General features: G+C 45.0%; 1 protein-coding gene across 2 annotated transcripts in view; it reads left to right on the forward strand.

The window, feature by feature from the left end:
- PRICKLE2 (prickle planar cell polarity protein 2) overlaps window positions 1-17271 on the forward strand; it is a 127525-nt gene that overhangs the window by 107002 nt on the left and 3252 nt on the right. The gene's annotated exons all lie outside the window — the stretch shown is intronic.

The raw sequence follows: 17271 nt of genomic DNA on the forward strand, positions 1-17271 counted from the left end.
GACCTCAGTGTCTGGGCAGAACGATGGGGGTGGAGGCACTCCTTCAGGTATACTGGGCCGAAGCCGTTTAGGACTTTACAGGTCAGCACTAACACTTTGTAAGGATAGAACTGAGATGTTGCTTCAGCACAAGGCCTCCTCAGACTGAGCTTTGAAACAGAAGCAGTTGGCTCTGCCTTCACTGAGAGGGGGCTCTTCATTTAAAAGGAGCCATCCTGCTTTAGCAGTCATTTGATCCAATTGAGTAGGGAAGACTAGGGCAGGGTTGAGGAACCTCCTGGCCAAATTCGGCCCAGCGTAGGCCCCTGTTTGTCCTCAGGAGGCTGTTTTCTCCAGACCATGCCCATCTCCCCTCCCCATGCCCAGATCCCATATGAGGCATGAGTTGCAGAGGTAAGTAGGGTGGATCCCTTCCGTAGAACTCAGTGACACAACTAATCCCTTTAGAAAGCATAATTTCTAATGGTTCGTTTACAACTGAGAGAGGGTTTTCACCCACCCCCACAAATGTGCCAAAAAAGCATTCAGCCAAGCGGCAGCAGACTCCTTTGCTTCCGTTGCACCACATATGTCAGTGTCCAATGATTTGTACGCCCATCCCTGTCTCAATTTTCAGTCCATGCGAGGGACAGAGAAAGGACTGCTGGTGTTTCTGTGTCGGCGCCACTGCAGAGTTTGGAAGTGCCAAAGCAAGAAGAGTTCTCGGTCCATTGCAAATCTCCGTTTTAAAGCCCTTCACCAATAGTTCAAGGCCTTGGAAATTCCCAGGAACTCCAAATACTCATGAGCAGAAACCTGTTGCCTGTGATTTGAACCCCACATGCATTGAGCAGTGGGAAATTTGGGGCATCCACTTGGGAACTGGGGCGAGGGTGGAAGTGGCAGTACTCGGTTGAGCAAGTAACTGGAGGTTAGAACCACCTACCTCCCCATATAGTTATAACAGAGCAGGAGTAAGGGACAGAGAAACTAAACGCAACAGAGGCATGCTTTAAAGTCCGTTGTATTTGTTGTTTGTTCCTTGCTGTGTCTGTGTGTTTGTATAGCTCTTTCAGCAAGTCGGGCACAGCTGGCCAGCTTTCTGTAATAAGTAAAGCAAATGACATTGTTGATCCTTTATGTTAGTCCACCTTTCCTCCTGCATTCCTTTCCTCTCGGCTGTGTACTTCTGTAGCTCTGTGCCTACAACCTGCTTCTCCCCATCCACCATCCCCATTATAATAATAATTTATTACTTGTACACCTCAACCACGTAAGGAAGCCTGGTGATTTTCTACATACAGCCGTACAGTGGTACCTCAGGTTACAAACGGTTCAGGTTACGAATGCTTCAGGTTACAAATTCCGCTAACCGCTAACTCAGGTTAAGAACTTTGCTTCAGGATGAGAACAGAAATCGTGCTCCGGCGACGCGGCGGCAGCAGGAGGCCCCATTAGCTAAAGTGGTGCTTCAGGTTAAGAACAGTTTCAGGTTAAGAACGGACCTCCGGAACAAATTAGTTCTTAACCAGAGGTACCACTGTACCTGGTTTTGGAACAGCTTAGTTCCTGGACGTTTTGCCTCCCCAACGCCGCAAACCCGGAAGTGACTGTTGCAGCTTGCAAACTATTTTTGGTAGCTGGACGTCCGGCGGGGCTTCTGCAGCTTCTGATTGGCTGTAGGAGCTTGGCTGTAGAAGCTACACTTTGGTTTCCAAACGTTTTGGAAGTCAAACGGACTTCCAGAACAGATTCCATTCAACTTCCAAGGTATGACTGTATCTACTTATTAATTCCTGCCAGATAGTAAGGAGGGGTTGCATATAGGAAGCACGTGACTCCTTTACTGAAACAACTGCATTGGCATCCAGTTTGCTTTTTAACATAATTCAAAGTGCCAGCGACAACCGTTAAATACCCTAAAAATAGGTTGGGACTGGGTTTCTTGAGGACTGCCTTCTCCTACATGAGCCTGCCTGCCAATACTGCCCATCTTAGGAAGCCCTCCTGTGGCTCCCAGAATTCCCTGAAATATGCTTGGTTTGGATCAGGGAGAGGGTGATTCCCCAGCTCCAAATCCAGCGAAAAGTGGTTGCTCAGCAAGCCACAGGTCTTCGCTATATGCCCAGGGTTCAGGCTGAGCCCGCCCCCTGGTGACCTGCCCCCACGCCCGCTTGCAATTCGCTAATTAAACAAGCGGGCAGGATCCATTTCCAAAGCAAGCAAGCTCAGCCTGGAAGCTTTGTTTGCTGCCTAGGAAACCGTCCCTGGGGCTTCCCCGTCAGATCTCAACAGGAGGGGAGAACATCGGCCCGCAATGGCACCCACCAGAGAAGGTGAGCAGATTTCTGAGCTTGGTGGACCTGTGCACTGAACTTACAGTGCAATCCTATACATGTCTACTCAGAAGAAAGCCCAGTTGAGTTCAAGGGGCATTACTCCCAAGTTAAGCTTAGTAGTCTTTCCCAACCTAGCAGCCTCCAGACACTTTTGGATTCACTGGGGAACAAATTTTTTGTTGCATTGACACCTGCAGTTGTTCTAACCTAACTTCAATGTGCTGATTTCATATCTGAAGTCAGTTATGTTCTGTAAGCTCTAGTTTTTTTGCAATTCATGTTTTTCACTTTTCACCTGAATATTCGTTTTTCACAATTCAAGAATTAAATACTTTATTAAACACATAGCCAGAGTAGTACAATATGATTATAAATGTAAGTGACTTATATAGCATTGAACATGACATGTATAGCATTGAAAATGACATGTGTATCTATGTACAGTTGGAGGTATGCTGTAAAATGTATTCCCTTGGGATACAGTATATAATAATAATAATAATAATAATAATAATAATAATAATAATAATAATAATAATAATAATATATTATTTATACCCCGCCCATCTGGCTAGGTTTCCCCAGCCACTCTGGGCGGCTTCCAACAGAAAAATAAAACACAATAATCTATTAAGCATTAAAAGCCTCCCTGAACAGGGCTGCCTTCAGATGTCTTCTAAAAGTCTGGTAGTTGTTTTCCTCTTTGACATCTGTTGGGAGGGCGTTCCACAGGGCAGGCGCCACCACCGAGAAGGCCCTCTGCCTAGTTCCCTGCAACTTGGCTTCTCGCAACGAGGGAACCGCCAGAAGGCCCTCGGCGCTGGACCTCAGTGTCCAGGCAAAATGATGGAGGTGGAGACGCTCCTTCAGGTATACTGGACCGAGGCCGTTTACATTTATAATCATATTGTACTTCTTTGGCTATGTGTTTAATAAAATATTTAATTCTTGCATTGTGAAAAATGAATATTATTCAGATATGAAATCAGAATTGAAAAAAACATATAAGAACAGTTGAAAAATCTCATGCAAAATGGGGGGGGGGATTGTTCCCCTGTGCAAACTCTCCCCAGCCAGCATGGCAGTTGTGGTGGGAGCGGTAGTCCAAAACATTTGGAGAAGGGCACCATGTTGGGGGAAAGGAGGCTTGCTTGGTACAAAGCAGTTTCATACGGCCTTAAAAGGCATTGTGGCGACCAGTCATTTCCCATAAACATAATGTGCAGAGATGAGACAAGCCATGCCTTGAAAGCATTTGAGTGCTGTCACGAACATGAAAGCCGGACTGAAGAACAATATTGACTCGACTGCCTGCTTGGTTCTCTCTCTCTCTCTCTCTCTCTCTCTTGCTTTTTATTCTTCTCGTGGCCCTGTTTTCTTTTAGCTGCTTTCATTTATATAATGGTTCCATTCTCTCTCCCCCCGCCCCCTGCAAATTCCAAGGTTGCTCTGAAATGAAGCGATGCTCTGGTGTAAACAAGTTGCAGGCAGACCCGCTTAGAAAAATTCCTGGGGTAGGATTTCAAATAAATCTTATTTCATGGGGCTTTGGAAAGCACATAGGGACTGCAAAGGAAGCCAGAATCCCGCCACTTCCGGGGTTGGAGGTTGGGAGTGGGGAGGGACAACGGATGGTGAAAAGAGCATTCTTGAAGAAAGTCCTTCTCTGGTTGTATGTTGCCTGCAGAACTATTCTTCTGGGATGCTGCTGAAACCTTGCTTCAGAAGCAGCATGTCACTGTATAGCTGCTCTGAGCCACAGCGAGATACAGCTATGGCTTCATGGTCTTCTTATGGGATTCTTGCAGTCATTTGGTTGCACCTCCTGGGATACAGGATGCCAGACTAGATGAACCTTTGATCTGATCCAGGAGAGCTCTTGTGTTGTTGTTGTTTAGTCGTGTCCGACTCTTCGTGACCCCATGGACCATAGCACGCCAGGCACTCCTGTCTTGCACTGCCTCCCGCAGTTTGGTCAGAACTCATGTTCGTAGCTTCGAGAACACTGTCCAACCATCTCGTCCTCTGTCGTCCCCTTCTCCTAGTGCCCTCCATCTTTCCCAACATCAGGGTCTTTTCCAGGGAATCTTCTCTTCTCATGAGGTGGCCAAAGTATTGGAGCCTCAGCTTCACGATCTGTCCTTCCAATGAGCACTCAGGGCTGATTTCCTTCAGAATGGATAGGTTTGATCTTCTTGCAGTCCATGGGACTCTCAAGAGTCTCCTCCAGCACCATAATTCAAAAGCATCAATTCTTCGGTGATCAGCCTTCTTTATGGTCCAGCTCTCACTTCCATACATCACTACTGGGAAAACCATAGCTTTAACTATACGGACCTTTGTAGGCAAGGTGATGTCTCTGCTTTTTAAGATGCTGTCTAGGTTTGTCATTGCTTTTCTCCCAAGAAGCAGGCGTCTTTTAATTTCGTGACTGCTGTCACCATCTGCAGTGATCAAGGAGCCCAAGAAAGTAAAATCTCTCACTTCCTCCATTTCTTCCCCTTCTATTTGCCAGGAGGTGATGGGACCAGTGGCCATGATCTTGGTTTTTTTGATGTTGAGCTTCAGACCATATTTTGCGCTCTCCTCTTTCACCTTCATTAAAAGGTTCTTTAATTCCTCCTCACTTTCTGCCATCAAGGTTGTGTCATCTGCATACCTGAGGTTGTTGATATTTCTTCCGGCAATCTTAATTCCGGTTTGGGATTCATCTAGTCCAGCCTTTCGCATGATGAATTCTGCATATAAGTTAAATAAGCAGGGAGACAATATACAACCTTTTCGTACTCTTGTAGCCTCTTTTTATTAGAGACTCGTGAGACTTCCCAGTTCACTCGTTTATTTGTATGCCGCTTTCTCATGGAATTGGCTCACAAAATAACAAATGAATATAGGCAAACGATGAAAAAGGATCGTGTCTGCAAGTAAATACCAACAAAAATGAATCCATACAATATTGTATGAAACAGTACAAATAAGGCGACCTAATTTGGCAGCTTGAAACTAAAGAGGAGGTGCAAATAGGAGTAGAGATACAGGTGAAACTCGGAAAATAAGAATATCGTCGAAAAGTGCATTTATTTCAATAATGCAACTTAAAAGGTGGAACGAATATATGAGATAGATGCATGACATGCAAAGCAAGATATGTCAAGCCTTTGTTTGTTGTAATTATTTTTCGTTAGGCGGGTCAATTATAAATGGAATGTAATTAATGAAATGTAATTTTGTTGTTGTTTAGTCGTTTAGTCGTGTCCAACTCTTCGTGACCCCATGGACCATAGCACGCCAGGCACTCCTGTCTTGCACTGCCTCCCGCAGTTTGGTCAAGCTCATGTTGGTAGCTTTGAGAACACTGTCCAACCATCTCGTCCTCTGTCATCCCCTTCTCCTTGTGCCCTCAATCTTTCCCAACATCAGGGTCTTTTCCAGGGAGTCTTCTCTTCTCCTGAGGTGCCCAAAGTATTGGAGCCTCAGCTTCAGGATCTGTCCTTCCAGTGAGCACTCAGGGCTGACTTCCTTAAGAATGGATAGGTTTGATCTTCTAGCAGTCCATGGGACTCTCAAGAGTCTCCTCCAACACCATGAAATATAATAGCGATGTTTATTTTTGTATTATTGTAACTATTTGTTTTATTACTGTGGAATTTCCAAAGGAAGGCATTTGTAAAAATTAAAAGAAAAATAAAAAAATAAAAAGTTGCATTACTGAAATGAATGCACTTTTCAACGATATTCTAATTTCCCCAGTTTCACCTGTATTTCATCCCCTAATACTACTTTCGCTGTGATGCTGAAGGAAACAAAGACAGGAGGGAAGCTATTCACAGTGACTGCATCTCCTAGCTTTCTGTAGGCTGGTAGGGCTGGGGCACATTTGCAATCAAAATGCAACCTACAATTACCAGGAAATCTGCTTGGGTCAAATGTGCCTCAGAAGTATATTGTATGGATTTACCCTATACCAGGCTATAATACAGAATTTAACTCAGGAGCAGTGAAATCCACAATAAGGGATCGTGGCCATGGGCTCCCAAAGGTTAAGCGGCTGTTTGGAAGATTGCTGCGTCTTGCGATGTGCTATCTGGCCAAGTAATCGTCTTTGTGGAAATCTGAATTCTTGCTTGCTCCATTTGCTTTTAATGCTGGAAAAAAGAAGTCTCATGGAAACATGCTCCACAGGTCTCAGAAAGGTTTTTGGAAGCATAATACAAGTAGTTAAAATCCTACATTTTACGACTGCAGAGTGTGAGTCAAATGGCGGTTTCATGTCAGTCAAACTTGATGGAGTTTGCACCCTTGGTGGTTGAATAAAAAACTGGAACTCTTCTGCTAATTCTAAAAGTTCCGCTTGCTTTGCACAAGTTCCAGATAGTTCAGGCACAAGTTGGGCTGCAATCTTTAATCGATAAATGAATCAACTCAATCTATAGTTGATTAAATTGGCAATCCATGTGGCTGGAAATGTAATTTAGATTTGCCTGCAGTTGTTTTTAATGCTAGGTTGGTTCTAGAGCATTACTGTAAAAATGCATGAAAACAGAAAATATGGCTACTCTTAACAATGGGTGGGCCAGACCAGGTGATACCCCATTCCCCTAAGAGTGTTGCTTCATTCTAGTCGGCCCAATTTGCCTTTATTAATTTATCTTACACTCATGTAAATATCTCTTTTTAAAAAAAAACAAAAAACCCCTAATCTGTTTGGCTGAATGCAAATTTATTTAGATTGAATCCTGTAATGGGCTGGTTAAATGAAAATAATAGAAGTCTTATAACTGGTTGACATCTTTAGTGTCATGCACAAATCCATCCTGTCCGCAGTTCTCAGAAGTCCACCCAGTATCCCAGAGTACACCTCCCTGTTAAGGCACTAATGACATAATCCACTCATTCAGCAAACTTTAAACAAGCCAAAAGCTCCCTGTATTCGCCAAGGCTGACTTCAAAATAAACGTGGACTCGCTGGGCCAAGCCAGAATTTCAGGAGGGAAATAAAAAGTACATTTTCTTTGGGGAAGATGAAGCTCTGCGTTGTCAGATGTTTTTAGACGTTCATATGTCAAAAAAACACCTCTTCCAGCATGCTTCAGAGTTAACAAGACTGTGCCGTGATACGTTTGTAAGATTTTAGAAAAACTTAATTTTAGTTGTGGTAAAGTTAGAAAGCTGGATGACAACTAACAAAGCTAATAAAAGCTAGGGGTGCTTCGTGTGTGCGTGTGCGTTTTAATAATAAAAGCCAGTGCGGGAACTCACTATAGTAATAACTAAAGCAGCAATCCAAAATATAGAAAGCCAGCAGCATTTATGTATGCCAGATCCAAACTCTGTTTAGGAGTGGAAATACTGGCTGGCTGAGCTGGCTAAAGCCAGGAAAGGCAAAACAAGCCATTAAAACAGAGTTTGACTTTTCACCGCAATCTTTTTTTGTGACTGAACTGAGCGGAGTTAGGGTTTGCAAGCTGCCATGATCCCTGGCATAGCTGCCAAGTCTCCCGTTTCCCCCAGGAAACCCCCGTTTTTCCAGCTGTCCCCAGCCGGGAAAAACGGATTTTTTTTGTTTTTCCCCGGTTTATTCTGGCGCCGCGGCCATTTTGGAACTGGGCGGAGCATGCTCAGAAGCGACTTTTGATGCTGCTCTGCCCAGTTCCAAAATGGCTGCATCGCGACTTCTGGTGCGGTGGCCATTTTGGAACTGGGCACAGCAGCATCAAAAGTCACTTCTGAGCATGCTCCGCCCAGTTCCAAAATGGCTGCCACGCTACTTCCGGTATGCTACTTTCGGTCCGGTCCCTTATTTTTCAGAGAGGAACTTGGCAGGTATGAACCCTGGCTGCTGTTGACATATAGCCAAAATCAGGGGTCCTCAAACATTTAGTTTGACAAAAATACAGTATGAACAAATTCCTATGCAAACTGCATTTTTTTCTTTAATTTTTTTGGGGGGGCCCCAAGGGAGTGGGGCCCTAAGCTATAGCTTATACATAAATCCAACACTGGTGGGGTGTGTTGTGCCTTGCTATGGTGCACCTGCGGGGTGAAACTAAGAAAAAGTGATTTGGGTGGGTGGGTGTGAAGAGAGGTCGGAAGCACCTGTGGCGATGGCGAGAATGGCGAGAAGGGGATTAACGGAGACCCTGGGAAAAGAAGGAAATGCTCAGATGGCAACAGAAATGCAGTGAGGCGCCTCTGCCCAAGTTCGTGAAATGCAAAGGCAGCCATACCATGCATGTAAATTTCTCCCTGCTCCAGGCAGCGGGATGTTTGGGGAGGGGGAGGGGGTGATGGAGGCAGGCTGCGAGAGGAGGGCCATAGGCCCATTAGACAGCAGTGGGTTCAGCAATTGCCGGGTGGGCCAGGATCAGGATCCTGGTGGGCCGTATCCACCTTGTGGGCCATAGTTTTAGGACCCCTGGCCAAGACCAGCAATTTGCAACTGAGAATTATGGCAGCTTGCAAGATTCTGCAATACCCAGTTGCAAATGGCATCCCCGCAGAAAGGGTGCTTGAATTGCTGGGGGTGGAGAGAAGAGGCATTCCCCTCTGGCCTGCACTCGCCACATCCCTAACCCACCCACCCTTTTATTGAAAGAAGTCTTTATTTAGACTTTGCTAATAAGTGGCCTCTTTAGAGAGTAATCTATCTGTGTTGAAGGTATCTGAAGAAGTGTGCATGCATACATACCAAGAACAAACTTAGTTGGTCTCTAAGGTGCTACTGGAGAATATACATATATATATATCTCGACTGTGTTGAAGACAGCCTAGCTAGGAGGGTTTGGGAAAGTTGCTGTCAACTAGTTTCAACTAGTTTCAGTTCCTTCATTGGCAAAATTGGGTGGCATGCCAACTTTCCTGTTTTAACCATCCATTTTGAAGCCAAATGGAAAGTAAATGTGATCTACAACTTTGTGCTTGGGGAATCTTATGACATTCGTTTGTGTTGTTGGCATCCATCCATCTCCAGAGACAATGGAATACTTTGTGTGTGTGTGAAGGTAATCAGTCAACCATTTGGTTCTAAGTTGGTGTTGACAATGTGTGTTTGGTGCTGGGCAGAATGCAACAATTGCGGGGTTCCTGCCCATACAGAGAGATAGTTCTTGCGCCGTGTTCTGGTGATAGCAAAACATTTTGCCCCTTATATGCCCCTCCAACCCCAGCCGTTCTCAGGAGAATTTTGCATCTTCCTCATTCAGCTGCCTTTTCTATCAGGAACAAGGAGCCAGAGGCTGCTGTCATGCTGAGATCTTATGACTTACTAGCATTTGATCTGAATAAAACGTTCCTGACAAAGTCGGATGCCAAAACCCAGTATCTAGAAAATTATATTTGCAGAAACACATAGAGAGCTGCATTATCTTTCCCTCCCCGCTTTCCCCTGAACATAGTTCGCAAAGTCCATAAACTGGATTTGCAGACAGGGATGCATGTCTTGGGTTCAGGGCGAATGATGAAGAATCCGCAAATGAGTTTGTTCAGAAAGCTTGTTGGAATGGGACAAAAGACAAAAAGAACAAGTGCCAAAATAAACATTTCTGTGTTTGATTTTGAAGGCATGGGGTGTGTGGGGAGGGGGGGAGGGATTCTTTTTCTAATTGAAATAGTTTCTGAGCTCTGTCATCCTGACAGCCTAGGCGCTTCACGTTGCTGCCAGAATCAAATCCAACCCTTCAGTAATCAGAGAATCCCATGCGTCTGTTTCCGGGGGGTTAGGGGAGAGAGAGAGAGGGAGAGAGCTATAGAAAGCTGCAAAGAGGAACGTTGACCCAGTTCTGGGTATATTTCAGTACACATTCTGGGACGGGCACTTTGCTTTCTTCTGTGGGAGATCCTGTACTAACATTCGGTCCTTCCAAGTGCTGACCTCTGCGCCGCTTGACTGCAAGGACTTTTCACAGAACTGATTTTCCTCCGGAACTGCAAGGGGAGGGAGAAGACGGGAAGAGCTAATGAGCGAGCAGACTGACTGTCTGCCTTTCTTCCTGAGGAGGTCTGGTTGGTGATTAAGGTTGGAACTAGATGTTAGGAGGAAACAAGGGCCTGCCATCAAAAATGGCAACCTCATGTCAAGTTGCCTCCTCCTTCCCCCCCCATGGCGTGCAGTAATAGCAATCTGTGATGTGCCGATCCTTGTGTTGTACATTCCCTCCATCTCCAGCAGCTGGGGATGTAAGAAGGGAGCAATTTCCATTCCAGCCTGTGTTCGTCACATGCAGCGCTTTCTCCATTCCGCTGCAGTTCGGTTTCTGCCAAGCTGTTTGTCTTACGCTTGCTAATTAACATTCATCTCAGTGTAAAGGAAATGTCAGAGCTATGTAAAAAAGAAGTTATTGATTCTGCATCACTTGTGGACATAACAAAAAACAAAAAAACGATGCCATCCAGCACTTGCTTGCCTGAGTTCCAACCTGACGACAGACAAACATGTGATCTGCAGCAATTTCTGCTTCCTTTTCCATTTTTACTGGAGTTCTCCCCCACCAATAGCAGCCAGTGTTGTGGAGAAGCAGGGACAAGAGGGGGCCTCTGACTATAAGGTCACACTATTTGTCCAGCCTGAGTCTCCAGATGTCGTTGGGCTGCAAATTCTATCATCACTGACCATTGGCCATGTTGCCAGGTGTTGATGGGACCCAAAGTTAGGGAAGGCTGATCTGGCCCAATATCAATAGCTGGCAACAGCACTTCAGAGCCCTTGATATATTTTCACCCCACCCACAATCCAATCCTTTTAATCAGAGATGCCAGTCATTGAACCTGGAACTTTCCTCCATGCAAGGCACATGCCCTACCAATGACTTTCATTCCTTCCTCTCCCCACATCATGCACCCCCAAACTTCAGTCCTCCAGATGTTTTGGACTACAATTCCCATCTTCCCTGACCACTGGTCCTGTTAGCTAGGGATCATGGGAGTTGTAGGCCAAAACATCTGGAGGGCCGTAGTTTGGGGATGCCTGCCCCACATCATAAGTTTCCAGGCATTTATTTTCTCACATTATACACCCTGCTTTTCATCCATCATGGATCCCAAGATGGCATGCATTTTAACCATCCAGGCCCTGAGCAGACCCAGATCCAGACCCATACCCAAACCCGCTTAGTGTCTTCAGTAATGGGGTGGCAAGACATTGCAGGGTAGAGGAGAGAAGGAAGGTGACACAGGATTGCTATGGCAGCTTGTCTGAAGAACACAAGAATTCTCAGGCTGAGGGCCAGGATTCTGTTTCCAACAGAGACCAGAGAGACCAGTGGCCATGATCTTAGTTTTTTTGATGTTGAGCTTCAGACCATATTTTGCACTCTCCTCTTTCACCTTCGTTAAAAGGTTCTTTAATTCCTCCTCACTTTCTGCCATCAAGGTTGTGTCATCTGCATATCTGAGGTTGTTGATATTTCTTCCGACAATCTTAATTCCGGTTTGGGATTCATCCAATCCAGCCTTTCGTATGATGAATTCTGCATATAAGTTAAATAAGCAGGGAGACAATATACAACCTTGTCGTACTCCTTTCCCAATTTTGAACCAATCAGTTGTTCCATATCCAGTTCTAACTGTAGGTTCTTGTCCCACATAGAGATTTCTCAGGAGACAGATGAGGTGGTCAGGCACTCCCATTTCTTTAAGAACTTGCCATAGTTTGCTGCAGTCGACACAGTCAAATGCTTTTCCATAGTCAATGAAACAGAAGTAGATGTTTTTCTGGAACTCTCTAGCTTTCTCCATAATCCAGCGCATGTTTGCAATTTGGTCTCTGGTTCCACTGCCCCTTCAAAATCCAGCTTGCACTTCTGGGAGTTCTTGGTCCACATATATGGTTCATCCATTCCAGGTTCCTATGCAATATTTTTCTTTACAGCATTGGACTTTCCTTTCGCTTCCAGGCATATCTGCTACTGAGTGACTCTTCGGCTTTGGCCCAGCCGCTTCATCAACTCTGAATCTTCTTGTACTTGTCTTCCGCTCTTCCTCAGTAGCATGTTGGACGCCTTTCGACCTGAGGGGCTCATCTTCCAGTGTCATAACTTTTATATGCCTGTTGTCTTTGTCCATGGAGTTTTCTTGCCAGGGAGTGGCTTGCCAGTTCCTGCTCCCGGTGGATCACGTTTAGTTAAAACTCTCCACTATGACCTGTCCATCTTGGGTGGCCCTGCACATCATTGCTCATAGCTTCTCTGAGTTGTTCAAACCCCTTTGCCATGACAAGGCAGTGATCCATGAAGGAGCTATTCTCTCTAGCGCCAGCTTTATGCTCAAGCTGACCTCCATTCCATGTTGCCATATTACCCTCCAGGGAGAAAGGCAAATTGCTGACTGGAACATCTCACCACAGGTTCCTCTTTCAAAGGACTAGCCTAGAAATTGCTGGCACCATCAAGCAGAGAGTTCCCCAAAGGTTCCAGACTCGTGCGAGAATTTGGCTTGGACCTGAAAACCCAAACTTCAGCTGCACGGGGCTGCCAGTTTCAGTCAGTCACTCGGTGGGATTAGTCAACTAAAGCTTTAATTGCAGAATTTGAAAGCATGCTAGTTAAGTCACATAACACACTCGCTTTGTCAAACGGATTCTGTTTATTCTCCAAAACGGGGCGGGTGGGGGGAAGGATTACCGAGTTCAGACAATGAAAACTCCCAGCTACATCAATGCTTTGTTGAAAGATTTCAGTACTGCTGATGTAACGAACAAGCTTACATGTAGCTCTTGGCTCATGTTATTATTAACAAGTAGGTGTGGTTAAAATCACAGCTGAAGAACGCCAACCGACTAGGGCAGCAGGGAATGTGTTTCTGATGTGCTGGAGTTCCTGCTCAGTGCAGGCAGAAATACTGCAAGGCAACAGGGGTTTGCAGTGGAGAGGAAACAGACAAGGATTGCTCAGCAAACAAAATAGTGCGGAGAAGGTTACTGGAAGGTAGAAATTTTGAAGCCAGTGCTCTGGCCCTCCAGATGTTGCTGGACTGCAATTCCCATTGGCCATGGGCCATGTCGGCTCTGGCTAATGGAAGAGTCACATGTTCCCCATCCCTGCCCTAAATAATGAATGCTAGCCAGCATGTTATCTCATAGAGAGAAACTGTCACCTTATTTCAGGATCCTCAGGGGGAAAGGGCTTTTTTTTATTATCGAGATGTTGCAGCATGTAATATATGCGAATTTAATCAGTTAAAAGCCAAACAGTTAATCAGCTAAAAGATCTTGGTTGACAGCCCTGCGATTTATGACCAAAACAATGCCTAATTAATATTTATGCAGCTATTTCAAAGTGAAAAGGTCTTTTTGGATCGTTTCTCGAACACCGTTTCCTGCTTTTTAAAGGGATTGGCCTTTTTCAAGGGAGAACTTGTCTGTGCAACAGAACATTTCTTCTTCATGGCTTCAGCTCTGCTAATGTTATGTGGATGGCTCACCTCAACGTAAGGCCACATCCTTACATTTAAAGCACCACTGTACCACATGAGCAGTCATGGCTTTCCCACAAAGCATTCTGGGAACTGTAGTTTGTTAATAATGCGGAGAGTTGTTAGGAAACCCCCATTCTTCTCATAGTGCTACATTTTTTCAGAGTGGTTTAACAATATATCCATTTTCCCAGGGGACTCTGGGAATTACAGCGTTGTGAGGGGAATAAACTAAACTACGGTCCCAGGATGCTTTGGGTGAAGCCATGATTGTTAAAGTGGTTTAATAATGCTTTGAATATATGGTGCTGATGTGGCCTAGTAGTCCCACATATAGGAGCTCACCCGATTCTTGTAAAAGCCTATCTAGAAGCACAAAATGTGAGTCAGAAGCGGCTCTATCTGGTCCTGACAACGTCCCCAAGTGGTGCTTAATCACCATATACTCCCACAGTACCAATTTGCCACTATAGTACTATTTTTCACCACCAACATTTTGTGTGTGGTGGCAGCAGGACCTCCCTAATATCGGTATCAAAGGATCTCCCTAATACAGTATCAAAGAATCACAGCAAACACCTACTGGGTTCTACAGCTTCAAAAACAGGAAGTTAAAAAGTTGTCCCCAACCCTTTCTTCCTTCTTCCCTTGCCACAAAGCAATTCCTCCAAGACCTGTAGGATGAATTCCTATTCCACAAGGGCTATCGGTTGAGAAATGGAAGCCGGGAAATGTGGGATCAAGCCAAGGTCACCCACTGGCTACGCAAGTGAACAGAGGTTTGATCTCACATCTTTCAGATGGCAGCCCGTTAGGTATTTAATAGGCCAGACCTGTGATTACTGTTTGGCATTTTCACGTTTATCGCCGCAAGTATTGCACAAACATTGCTAGAGTGGATCATGCCTTGTCCTTCGCGTGCCTGTGCACTACTGCCCTCTCCTGGACAGGAACATAACTGCTCCTCTTCATATCACACAGACATTATACAAAAGGCCTCTTTTCAACTTCCAGTTTCCATGGTGAAATATCCGAATATGCTATGGACTTGTACTTGTGCCTGTTCTCAGGTCAGGCACGCATTATGGCAAGAATTTTGCAGTGGATCTTCATGCTCCAAATGACTTGCAATTAGGTTTGGGGGGGGGGCATGAATCCTTCCTATGGTACAAATATAGAACAAATATATAAAGGTCAAGTCTTTTGCTGTAAAATGAACAGATAGCTAAATACTGCCCAACATATTGGGATCTAAGGCTGATTTAGTCAATATCTCCAATAACCCCAAATGTGCTGATATTACCATTCTCAAATCCATCACACAGTCATACACCCAGTAACCTTTCAAAGCCATTCATTCAGACTTTGCTGCTGTAGCCAAGAACAAGTTTCATCACAGTAGTTGAAGGGGGGGGCTAGCAATTCAGAGGCTTCTGAAACCTGTGCTTTCTTCTCAAGCAGATTTTCAAGCTTGTCTTCCAAAGCATGAGAGCTGCAAACCATAGAAAGTTTGAAAGAGAGAATCTGACAAACTTGACCAAACTGTGGACTTACAGAAAATATATTGGAGGCTGATTGCATCACATAGACCATATGACACACCCACACACGTGTTCAAGAAGCTTCCTATTTCTATTTTCCATCATGAGTCACCAGACAGCTCTGGTTGCTTTTATAAAGTGAACACTGCACACTTAAAATGGATTAGATCAGGGGTCCCCAAACTAAGGCCCAGGGGCCGGATGCGGCCCAATCGCCTTCTAAATCCGGCCCGCGGATGGTTCGGGAATCAGCGTGTTTTTACATGAGTAGACTGTGTCCTTTTATTTAAAATGCATCTCTGGGTTATTTGTGGGGCCTGCCTGGTGTTTTTGCACGAATGAAATGTGTCCTTTTATTTTAAAAGCATCTCTGGGTTATTTGTGGGGCATGGGAATTCGTTCATATTTTTTTTCAAAATATAGTCCGGCCCCCCACAAGGTCTGAGGGACTGTGGACTGGCCCACAGCTGAAAAAGTTTGCTGATCCCTGGATTAGATGGTTTGAAATTCCAACAGGATCCTATATTTTTAATCCTTAAGATGAATTATGCAGATACAGTGGTACCTCTGGTTAAGAACTTAATTCGTTCTGGAGGTCCGTTCTTATTCTGAAGCACCACTTTAGCTAATGGGGCCTCCTGCTGCCGCTGCGCCGCCAGAGCACGATTTCTGTCCTCATCCTGAAGCAAAGTTCTTAACCCGAGGTACTATTTCTGGGTTAGCAGAGTCTGTAACCTGAAGCGTTTGTAACTCGAGTGACAACAAAGGATCCAGGAGTACTCCCAAGCTAAAAACCTGCTCCTTCAGAAGAAGTGTCACCCCATCAAGAGCAGGCAATCTCCCACCCATCCAGTCTAGGGAATTGCCCACTAACACTAACACAGTCTAGGGAATTGCCCACTAACACTGTCTCAGCCTTATCAGTTTCTTGGCTCTCATCTAGTCCATTGCCGAGGCAAGACCCTGGTCCAGCACTTCCACTGCCTCACCTGCAGATGTAAAAAGAAAAGAAAGTAGAGCTCGGTGTCAAGCATATTGCTGGCAACGTACTCCAAAACTCCAGACAACCCCACTTAGCGGTTTTGTGTAAATGTTAAACAGCATAGTTGTGTTTACATAAAAGTTAGATATTTTAAGTTAAGAATTTTCTAGTATGATGGTAGATTTGGGCTTGTGGTAACTGTTGTCAGGGCTGTTTCTGTTTGGATGATGCAAAATTCAACTGAGTGAATGAAGGAACGAATTATCAATAGCTTTCGATTACTCATTCTGATGAATAAGGAGCATTCTGATGAATAAGGAGACGTGTTGGTAATTTTTAGTATAATGTTGCTGTCCGTTCCAAAAGTTATTTATCTGCGGCATAGTTATTTGGGAAGGAAGAATCTCATTCGTATTTTGAATTTTCAGATTGCTGCCAAAAATTCATTTTGGTTTTAGCGTCTCCAAGTATGGCCTGAATAATGCGTACTAGTTGGGGGGAAATGCATGAAAATGCAAACAGAAAGCAATAGCAAATAAACATTTAAATACAGCCATGGTAAGAGCAGCCAATGAGATGGAACAGAGACTGCCATTGCTGATGGGTGTCTGAGGAGGAGGAGGAGGGTTCCTTTGCCCTTTCCAGCAGCTGTCTAAGGCAGCAATGGCATCCATAGCTGCCAAGTCTCCCGTATTCCCCGGGAAACCCCCGTTTTCCCAGCCGTTTCCCACTGGCAGCCCAGATTTTTTTAAAAAAACCCGTAAATCCCCCAGATTCTTACCGGCCCGGGGAGGCTCCTTCCGCGCATGTCTGGAGTCTCTGGGCATGCGCAGAAGCGATTTCTGGCGCTGCAGCCATTTTGGAAATGGGAAGAGCATGCGTAGAAGCGACTTCCAGTGCTGCTCTGCCCAGTTCCAAAATGGCCGCAGCACGACTTCCGGTGCCGATCCCGGATTATTCAATCTGGGAGTTGGCACCTATGATGGCATCAAGGGATTGGCACAAAGTGCAGACTACCTAAATA

The sequence above is a fragment of the Zootoca vivipara genome, chromosome 2 (assembly GCF_965207765.1).
Source record: "Zootoca vivipara chromosome 2, rZooViv2.hap1.1, whole genome shotgun sequence".
NCBI lineage: Eukaryota > Metazoa > Chordata > Lepidosauria > Squamata > Lacertidae > Zootoca > Zootoca vivipara.